The sequence below is a fragment of the Corvus hawaiiensis genome, chromosome 7, assembly GCF_020740725.1.
Source record: "Corvus hawaiiensis isolate bCorHaw1 chromosome 7, bCorHaw1.pri.cur, whole genome shotgun sequence".
Taxonomy (NCBI): Eukaryota; Metazoa; Chordata; class Aves; order Passeriformes; family Corvidae; genus Corvus; species Corvus hawaiiensis.
Genome location: NC_063219.1, coordinates 37,928,080 through 37,939,203, shown reverse-complemented (window position 1 = coordinate 37,939,203; position 11,124 = coordinate 37,928,080). Strand labels below are relative to the sequence as shown.

The 11,124-nt window shown below is 40.4% G+C and overlaps 1 long non-coding RNA gene across 1 annotated transcript; it reads left to right on the top strand.

Moving 5' to 3' along the window:
• The first annotated feature begins 6,981 nt into the window (after window positions 1-6,981).
• On the top strand, window positions 6,982-10,601 carry LOC125328922. The gene is made up of 3 exons (XR_007204954.1): window positions 6,982-7,394; window positions 8,554-8,618; window positions 10,074-10,601. It is a non-coding gene; the product is annotated as an uncharacterized LOC125328922 (long non-coding RNA).
• Window positions 10,602-11,124: the final 523 nt, after the last annotated feature.

Here is an 11,124-nt window from a genome sequence, read left to right as displayed (position 1 = left end):
ATGAAGTCACAGATACGGAAAAATGGGAAAAGATGGCCTGGGACCAGACATGATGTAAGTATGGATGCGGGGAGGAGTGGCAGGGAGAGGATGGATGTCACCTGAAGGTGAAGAAACAGCGGATGATAAAGAAGGAGAGGGGCAACACTCTGAAGGTAAAGCTGGAAAGAGTGTAAGGATAGGCAGAAAGGGATGGTCAACACCCAGGGTTTATGCAGGCCCTACAGAAAAGGAGAAAGAGGCAATCCCACAATTTTATTGAAATTTTCATTGAATTGATTTGGAAGCCTGAAGATTTAAATTGGTAGAGAAGGATAAGCACTTTTATTTCTGTTGGTTTTAGCTCATAAAATAGTTGTTTGTTTCCACATTTCTATTAACACATGCTGTTGGTTTTTCAAATTCAAATCCAATTTGTGTTTCACCCAAACACCTCGGAGTTGGTGAAAGTACAGAGGCCAAATGAATAATTTCAGATTTGAGTTGAGGCCTGTCCAGGGTAAAATTTGACTGTGGTTTTGCATTACTTCTTTCAGTGATTCACTGTTTGAACTGTGCTTGCTTTTCCTTTCAGGTGTGAGTGTCATTGTATCAACATTACTCAGAGCAGCAACAAACTGCACCACGTTACTTGGCCCCAGATTTTTTGGTTCTACAAACTGATCGATTGTTGCATTTGTTATTTCACTTGCTCATTTGTTTGGTATCTTTTTAATTTCTTGGGACATCCCTGCATCTTGTAGCTATTAGAATCATAGAATAGTTGTATTTGGAAGAGACCTGCAAGCTGAGCTCATTCCAAGCCCCTGCCATGGGCAGGAACACCTTCCACTATCCCAGGTTGCTCCAACCTGGCCCGGAATGCTTCCAGGGATGATTTCCAGGGCAGCCACAACTTCTCTGGGCAATCTGTGCCAGGGCCTCACCACCCTCACAGGGAAGAATTTCCTCCCAGTATCCTGTCTAAACCCACTCTCTGTCAGTGTGAAGCCATCCCCCCTTGTCCTGTCACTATTTTCTCCTGTAAGTCATCTCTCTCCATCTTTTGTGTTGGCTCCTTCAGCCACCCGAAGGCCATACTTAAATCACCTCCAGGCTGAACAATCCCAACGCTCCCAGCCTTGCCTCACAGCAGAGCTGCTCCATCCCCTGATCATCCTGGTGGTCTCCTCTGGCTGTTCCAGCAGCTCCATGTCCCTCCTCTGCTGGAGACCCCAGAGCTGGATTACTGCTCAGTTCTACATCCAGAAGGCAATCTGCTGCCCTCCAGAGACAGAGATACAGCTGATCTGAAGGTTGCAGCCAGACCTTAGACTCTACACCTCCCTGAGGATCATATTTGAGCTGTTTTGGCCCTTTTGACTATTTTGGGGTTGTAGGGACATCGGGGTGGTTCGGTCTGGACCGGGCGTAGACGAGAGATCTCTATAGGCAGATCTTGGAACATGCGGTTTATTGCAAAGGGCGTGGGTACAGGGGCACTGCTTAGAGCTGCCAGACTCAGCTCGGAGCAGGCCCAAGAGAGCAAGAGAGTGAGCGGGTAAGTAAAGAAAGAGAGAGAGAGAGAGGAATGAGAGTGAAGAAGTGGTAGTAAGAGAGTGTAGTAAGAGTGTGAGTAAGAGAGTAAGAGTGTGAGTAAGAGTGTCTGAAGTCTTGGTTACAATACAATAAATCATCTTCTGTACTGAATATTCTAATTGTCACTAGCCAATCTAATACAAGATACAAATCCTATAGCATTTACATGCAGCCTATAAGAGTTCTTATATTACCATAGAGTGTTACATCTTAACTTCTAAAAACTACTCTTTGGACCCCTTCTGCTGAGCTAGTAGGGTCTGCTCTGACCCTTGGACCTGCCTGCAAGCAGAGGGTATTGTTCAATCAAGAGGGGATTACCTTCAGTCGGCCATACCATTGTTTTCCAGTTGTGCAGTAACTAAGATTTGGTATTTCAAAAATGGCTTTCATTTCGATGTCGCTTATATTTTTCATATTCCCAAAATCTTTTGTCAGGCAATCATATTTATAAGGCTTTCCTGTTTCATCTTCCCCAACAGGGGTTACAGAGTAACATTCTCAGTTTCCAAATTACTGCTGTGTGAAGGAAAGAAAATTAGTCTTACTTTTTTTTTTTCATCTCAATTAAAGAAGGGAAGGAGTGCTAAAAGCCACAATTCCTAAATAAGTGGAAAAAAATTGTTCCAAAGTGTCCCAGCTTTTGGTTTTAGTTCAGTAAAGCACCTGCTCAGTTGTGAGCATGTTTATGTTTTAATGGGCTGTAGCATTAATCACAGACTGAGCAGGTCAGAATTCCATGTTTCCCCCACTCGTGGTGGAGTTTGGTGCTACAGCAGAAAACAAAGGAATTGGAAGAAGAATCCTATTAATGCTGGCTGCTCTAATGCAAAACCGGGTTTCATTTTTAGACTTCTATTTTCTACTTCAATTATATAAATCTGAACATACTTTTGAGATTATGAAATAAGAACTGGGAAGCCAGTTATTTTTCATCATTTATTTTTAAAGCAAATTTATCTTTGAATTGTCATCTGTTAAAATTCCTGAGAAGCAGACCACAAATGAGTACAATATGAACATGATTTTCCATGCCAGCCCAATTCGAGTAAAAGACGTAAAGATTCTTTTTTTTAGGTTTTCCTTTGAACACTTCAACTGAACACAAAGTGTGACCAGTTCCACCTAAGCAAGCCTTGGGTCCCTTTCCAAGTTTGCAGCGTGTGTGTGCACACTTGCACATGTACATACAAATAATACCAAACTAAGCCAAGTATTGGCAACATAAACTCAATTAAATCTTCAATTTAATGGATTCTGAAACCTTGAAATGTTCTGCAAAGGGAACAGCAATGGGAACACAGGAAAGAGCTAAAAAATGCTGTCTTGGAAATAACACAGAGGAGGCTCCTAAGTGCTTCCTTTCCTTTGTGGTAATGGCCTAACATGAAATGTCTTGATAAGAAAACTTGAAATTTTGTTTCATATTTTGGATTTCTAAGAATTTTGGATTTCTGGTAATTTCTGCCTATTTTGCTTTGTGGCTATGGGATCCCCTTCTCTCTCAAGCCCTCCAACCTCTTTTTTTTTTCTCTCAAGTCCTAGTTATCAACATGTCACAACGCATCAAGTCCTGGCTGTCCTATGTGGACAAGTCCTTTCTTCTGAACATGCTGAAAGCTGAAAATTTTGGAAATTCCGTCCTCAAACCTGGTTACTTAACTAGAAACTTGATGGACATGTTTGTTCTTCACTTGTTCACTTTATTCTGCTGAAGAGCTTTGGAACCAACCAGCTGACATCTCTTTAACCCAAGGGTTATCATGTCCAGGCTTTGATTATCAACACAACCATGAGGCACTTCTCCTACACAGATTGCCAACAATACCTGTGTAAAATATCTATTTTAATAATCCTTTTTGCATTAATAAGGCAAACCTAGAAGTGTCTCACCTGGCCAAGGATCCTCAAATGTAAGATCAGTATCCTGGCATTTTGCTCATCCCAGGCAAAAAGTTTTCTCACCTTTGGATCTGCTTTAGTCCTGTGGAATAATATGATCTTTCTAGTCAAGTGTGTCTTCTCCAAGGATACTTTGCTTCTTTTCAGGCCATTTAAAGTGTTTTTTCTTTCTCTACATCAGAGAAAGAATAATCAGAACAATAAAGTATATCCTCGTTCTTCCTTTGTAGCTTTCAAGTTTGGCATCTAAACTATGCCAAAAACGATTGCTTTTGGGGGCTTTGGTGAAGGATTCTGACTGTGATATAAAGAGGAAGGACTATAAGTAAAACAAACATTTATCTCTCTGCAATTTGCATACCATGTTTAGCTCAGCTATGATTTAAACCAGCACATAAAGCCCCAAAATTGGTCTTTGAACAGCAAAGTTGAGCTTAACTGCAGTAATGCCATAAGCGTTGTTAGGATGTATTGGAACAAAAGAACTTAATATTCATTCCTGGCTTCCCTTTCAAATTTATTAACTTCTTGGTATATTTTTGCATGAACTCTGATGGACTGAGTCATCCATATCTATCTCCAAAGAGTTACAGTGACAACATAGTGCTTTGATTAAAGATTTCAGTGTTTATTTAGTCGCTTTTATCGTGTCTTGGATTCTCTGCTGCTAAATATCTTCCCCTGAAGCCAGAATCCACATTTTCAGGTCTCCATCTAAGCAACCTTCTGGGACCAAGTAGAGTTCCTGAAAGCTTAAGCCCAATATACTGCAGCACAATTATGAATTGAACAGGGAAAGGAAATTGGAAGGAGCAACTGAAGATATTTTACTCTTATGAATTAGTACACAAATACAGATTTATAGCCTGCATGTGTGTTTTGTTTTTGCTGATGGCTGTAACTAAGGACACCTGTAAGTCAGGGGAAAAGGGAGAGAACAAAAACTAAAGGGAGGAAAAATGTAATGATATGCAGCATTTCAGAGCTGATTTGGAGTCTGTTATGAGTGCCTTAAAAACTTGTTTTTCTTTTCCTGGAAAACCTGTATCATGTAGCTAGTGTGCCTTAGTGTAAAGTATGAAATATAATGATTTTTAAAAGATTCTTACAGCATTTCCAAAGGAAATGTTGAGCTAAGTGTAGAATTTGTGGGATCAGTTAGCTTATAAATAATGATCCTTTATGCTGGCATTGGGAAATCCATGTTCCCACAGCTAGTTCAATAAAGCAATTAATATCAATGAATGCTGAAGAAAGCAAATCTCCGTTCACTTTTGTCTGGATTAGTTAACATAAGAAAAATCCCATCCCTCTCCTGGAGTATTTAACCTTCTCCTAGGAAGACATGCTAATGAAAGGTAAATAAAATGTGCTGCTTGACATGTGTTTGCCATTCCTCCCTGTTCCTCGTGTCACACACTTTCCCTCTTACAAGACGATCCTCATTTTTTCCCTCTGGAAATCTTCACAGTGGTTATTTTGTTTCAGGCATCCCTCTGTGCCAAACCTGTTCTGTCATCCTCTCTCGGCGTTCCTGCTGGTGTTTCTGGGCTATTCCTGCTCAGCTGAATCTCATTAAAAAGGGACTTCACCTCCAGAACTCACAGATAATGTGTCTCAAGCACACACGGAGCTGAAATCCGCCACGTAGAGAATTCCTGATTTACTTGGCACTGCGTTCAATCCAGGGGCAAGTGCTTCTCCTCATTCAGGGCATATTTCTGTAGCCCACGTAAAGTTGTCCGCTGAAGGAGAAGGAAGGTCTGTCGAGGGAATGGGTGTGGTTTCACTGACCTCATCCCACAGCCACAAATTTGTGTGTTCAGGCTTTGTAGATCAAGATTTTTGATAAAACAGAGTCGTAAAACCACCCTGAACTTTCCCTGCGTTTGGCTCTGTTATCTGAGATTTCACACACAAGCAGTAAAAAAAAAAAAAAAAAAAAAAAAAGAGCTTAAAAGATTTTTATCTTGGAGCAGCCAGGAAGTGTGGTAATAAGGTAAAGGTTGAGAAGCATTGTTGGCATAAGAAATCCCTCCTTACCCTGGATTTATAACACACCCAGTTTAGTAAGAACTGGCGCTGCTGAGCATTTTCTGACAACGTTGGGATAATATATTGCAAAAGGCAGAGCGGCCAAGTCTCACACCTGAGGAGTAAGACACACTTCATCCTGCCCATGGAGAAACCTAAATCAAGCCTTAACGTTACTACAAAGCAATTACTCCTCTCTTAGGAGCTCCAACTGTACAGGGTTTAGGTATAGAACTTGCAATTTTGATACACTGGAAGAGTTTATTAACCCCTTAAGTATTTGTATGGCCCCTGCTTTTGGAGGGATAGGCTTTTAAAGTTCACTAGATGCATTTCAAAGGGAAGTAATAGAGTGTGATGCCATGGATGTGAGGCCAAAGCAGCTTTGCAATGGAGTTTAATTTTTTAAAAAGTAAATAAAACAATATGTGGAGCTTTGGATTGCTTTTCCTGTCATCAGTGTGTGCCGCAAGACCCCCCTTATGCTTCACTGAGGAGTTTTGTTTAATGAGGGAATAGACTTGCCATGTTTGGGAGGTTGTATGGAAGGCTGGAGTTGCTCTTCTGCAGAATCATAGAGTCATTGAGGTTGGGAAAGACCTTCCAGATCATCAAGTCCAAGCTGTGCCAGATCCCCACCAGAGCAGAGTAGACAGACCAGAGCACTGAGTGCCACATCCAGTCATTCCTTGGACACCTCCAGGGATGGGGACTCCATCACATTTTACATTTTGCAGTCCTTCTTTCATATGTGAAACTCCATATCTTGCCACAATCAATTCTCCTTTCTCCTTGCTGTTATTATAAAAAACTCTACTTTTATAAAAAAAAGCTCTGTAAAAATATATAAATAGAGTGAAAATTTTGGGGTGAGATGTGACAGTCTCACAAAAAAGGAGCATGGGATATGAACTTGTAATGCTACTTTTGCATACTTTTGCATATACTCTTTCTTTTTTAAGAGATCGTATTTCACTCCACACATATTTCAGAGTCTCTCTCTCTAGTTCTTATCATGACTTTAATAGTTCATTTCCATTCCATACTCTGTGTTGTGTTACTTCTCTCATGTACCCTGTTTTATACCTCCAGTAAAAGCAGAAGAGAAAAAACAGACACCAAGTTCAAGCCTCATATTCCATTTATTACTATGAAGCAAATTTTATCTGGAGATAAGAAATAGAAACAGACATAATAAGGCAAGAGTTAGATTGAAAAACTGGTAACTGCTCTTGTAGTTTTGGGGTATCATTCACATGAAGACTGATACAGCCACTCGATACTTTTATTCTTTTATTTCTTTATAAAATTGGTGGTTTTTTTGTTTTGTTTGTTTGGTTTGGTTTTGTGTTTTTTTTTTTTTTTTTTTTTTTTTTTTTTAACAATATTAATATTGCAGGATAGAGAACACATGATTAAAACCCCCACAATATTTTGCTTCTGATTTGGTCAAACTCAATAAAAATTTCAGTCTGTCATCATGAAGAGGAATATTTCAGCTCATATCAGCTTGACAGTCATATGTGCAGGCTTATGGTGATACTTTTACAGACTTGTAGCCAAAGTTCCTCAGCCTTTCCTTTCCTGGTAAAAGCTCAAATTTGATGTTGGGTTATAACTTTTTACGATGATCAGCCCAGCAGAGCTATTTTAATGTAGAATGGAGGTTCTGTTATTTTAGGGCAACTTAGTGGTGACTGACATGTTGGTCTACAGGAAAAAGCTGGGTCATGAAACTGCCATCAGATTTTCAGTGATTTTTCTCCTGACAGATGCAGGGAGAGGTTTAACGTGGCCTCTCCTTTCCTGCTGCACAGAGAATTAAACACTTTCTTCTCTCATGGGACAAGGACATGGTGGGTCCTCTCTGGCACGTCCAGGTGAGTAAGACCACCCATTTTGGACAGGTAACTCTAAATGGTCTCTTAGAGCCCAGCTGAGGGATCATTTACGAACTGGCTGATTATCTACATCTTTTGAGCCACATCCGACAGCACTGAGGATTTATGGTGGGCTGTTGGGGCCCCTCTCCCAGGGCTACATGGCAGGGGAGGGACCCCAACAGTGGGCAAAAGTGCCCCAGGTGTTGGATAAGTCTTAAGGTTCTCCTTTTGCAAACTGGGAGTAACCTCCTGAACACTCCACAGGACAGTGAAGGGGTAGGAATATAGCTCAGTTTGCCAGTTCTGTGCTTGGGCCGTGTCTCAAAAAAGATCTTTACTTCTTTTAGCCAAGAGGCATTTGCATTTCCAGCCCTGCTGGAAATCAGGGAACAGGTTTGGCTGGAGTGCAGACAGAAACAAACACCATGTACCATTTTCTCCTTGCCCTGTGACAGCTCTGGTGAAAACTGCAGCTCCTGCCTTATGGAATGAGTTTAATCTCAAGAAAAAAAAAAAAAAAAACCAAAACCAAACCAAACTTAAAATTGCCCAGTACTGTAAAAAAAGTATCCTGCTGCACTAAACATATTTTTAAAGATTCATTTATGCTGATTTCAGATAAAAATGTGCCAGTAGAAGTAAAATAACCTCCTGCAGATAATACAGGTAGCCACAAACTTTGGCTGTCCTCTAATTCCCAAACACTTATCCCCACATACACTTCCTGTTCCCTGACTCTCGTCAGCTGGAAAAGTCATTATCTGAAGGGAGAGCTTTGCATCTGTCAGCTGGGAAAGTGATTACTTAAATTGATAGCAATAGCAGTTGTTTTAGTTTGAAATGGCCATTTCAAACATTCATTTTTATTTTTTTTTTTTGGGGAGGGGAGAGGGGAGTTTTTAATATTTGGTCATTTTATTGTTGTGAACATCAAAGAATTAAACAACATGAACATCTCAGCTTCTTGCTGAAACTCAGATGGGCAAACTTTGGAGATAAACTGGCCTGGAAAAAAATAGATGAGAATGACTTTTGGGGAGTTTTCTTTGAATTTGAACAAACACCCTAATAACAGAAAGTGGTTCTTTGCTACCCTTCCCTTTGTGCCTCCTCTTTAACTTGTCTCTTCTCCATCATTTTTTATCCTGACATATAGGTGGGAATCAAGCACCATCCTGGGGACCCACTCCTTGTCCTTCGAATACCTCAGAGTCAAAACTGGTAAGAACTGGGAGCACCCTAATTAAGTTGAGTTGATTGCAAATTGATGTCTCCTTACAGGAATTGAAGCCACCTCCCCCCCTGCCCAAATCATCTTTTCAGTTCTGTGAATTGCCTTTAATTGCTACGAAAGAAACCATAAATATCTGGTTCTTCCAAAAAGTTATTGCTCAAAGTCTCAAAGTTTTCTTTAAAAATGTAGGCCAACTCCAAAATGCTCAAAAGTGTGACTTCACTGAATGCTCTTAGCATCCATATTTAGTTCCCAAATAAGTAGCCTAATTTTCCGTAACACTGTGCAATCAGTAAGTCTCATTGACCTCACTGTGTCTGCCTTCTCAGCAATTCCAAAAAAGAAAGCAATTTATTTAGAAGTCAAATACACTCAGAGAGTCTTCACTTGTTCATATTTTCTAAAGAATGTATTTTTTAAAATGTATTGAACTTTCTCTGTTCATGTGTTCTTTGAGGGGCAGAGACAGGATGAATAATTTTTATGTGTTTATCTTCAGATACTTTTGTATTATTTTATTCTAAAAGGGTATTAATCTTTTATTAGATTTGAATAACATGAAAAGATTGAGATGTCTTGGGCTGTGTCGGAAATAAAAGAACAGTTGTCTCCACTGTCCTGTTGTGGATTTGGCTTGGGAAATGCTTTCTGTGGAAATTTCCACCCTCTCATTTCAAATGGTTTCAGAATTTAAATGATGGGGCAACCTGGTTTTGGACTCCAGTGTTGTCTGAATGTCTGATCCTTTGAGTTTTGTTATTTTGACTCTTATCTCCCATATATTTATAACCTGAATAACTTGTTGTCAGTTCATTGTTGAATGAACCATTTATTATCCTGAAACCTGCTATACAAACACAGTTAACAATCCTGTTATTTATCCTGTGAAATATCACAAACTGTTATGAGTATTTTATTAAACATGAGGCATCTCAATAAATCTCATGATGGATCTAATTCGTAACAAAAAATGAACTGTGCAAAGTTCAGAATATATTCCTGTAATACTTTTTCCAGACAGGAGACCTGAATTTTAACTCCTCCTGGCAATCAGAGGGTGACAGAGTTATCTGGTATTTAAGCTTGTGTGCTGGGGTCTTTTGTTCCACTAATACTTGTCAAACTTCACACTTAATGAGTCCTCCCCCCTCCTATATTTCTTGTTAAAGGTCTGTTTAAGGTATTTTTTTTCCATTAGAACCATGGTGAATTTTCATTAAAACAATAAAGAAAAGCTTTTCAAAAGCGAGCACATTTTCCCAAGGCTTTGGGAAGGTCTTGTGCCTTTGCCTTGAACCTTGAAGCCAGAGCAGGTGAACCTGCAAGACGGTTCTGTCCAAAGGAAAAGAGGTAATGTGCAAGTGAAACCTGCTTGGAATGTGCAGCCCTGAGGCTGAGAAACATTTTGAAACGCTAAAAGAGGTCCCTCTCCACCTCCACAGTGCCCTGCAACCTCCCAGAGTGTCCTTCTGGAGGCCTGCAAGCGCTCGAGGATGAAAAGCTGTGCGATGCCTGGAACATCTGTGTTCGCTTGCTGGTCTTTGCTCCTCACGTAAATCCCACCGCTCACACATCCAGAGGTGGTGGCATTCCCTTTACAGCCCTTGGCTGAGTGTTCCCAGGTCCTTCCAGAGAGGATGGGGGCTGTGATGCCCAGTGTAGACATGGCCATGGGAACCTGCAGCAGCGCAGGCTCAGAGCCAGCACTGGTGGGACTCATAAAAGATGACTGTGCAGACTGCAAGATTGTCTGCTCTGATGCTCATTTTATATTTCCAGCATCTTCTTCCATCTCCTTTCACTCATCTCTCCAAGCTTCAACTCGTTTCAACAGGAAAAACATTCAACACCTTTAACATACACTGAACCAGCCAGGACTTCCTTTCCATTTTGGTTGATTTTTATTTTATGGTCTCTAGAAGGTTGTATACAATTACCCACTAAATGCTAATACATCTCTTTAGTTTTTCTCTGGTTGTTTCTTTCTTACTTGCAAGTATTTTTATGGCAATAGGAGTGGACAATTCTGATGTGCTGCTGTACATTTCCCTAACGAGTCCCCTCCTCTGCAGCCTTACATCTTTCCCATGTTTCCCTCTCACCCAAAGCACTACAGGATGATACCAAGCTAGGACACTTACGTTTGTGTCATCTTTGCACAGATGAAAATGATTTCCTTGAGCGTGAGAGCTAGAAGATCTGGGGAACGTGGAAACACACAGCACCTGCAGCATCATGAAACACCTGCTTATTTTACACCTAGACATTGCTGCAGAAACCAGTTCATTAATCACTCTTGCATGTGCTGCTTGTAAAACCTCCTTGTATGTTATTAGTGTTTAAACTCATAGTTTTGTGTTGTGGAAGAATCATCTTCGGGCAAGGAGTCAGGGGTGCTGCGAGGAGTTCTTTTAAAACAGATGCTCTAGGATGAAATTAAGTCAAACGAGACAACATCGTATCTGAGAGCCATTTATTGAGAAGGAAAAGGGA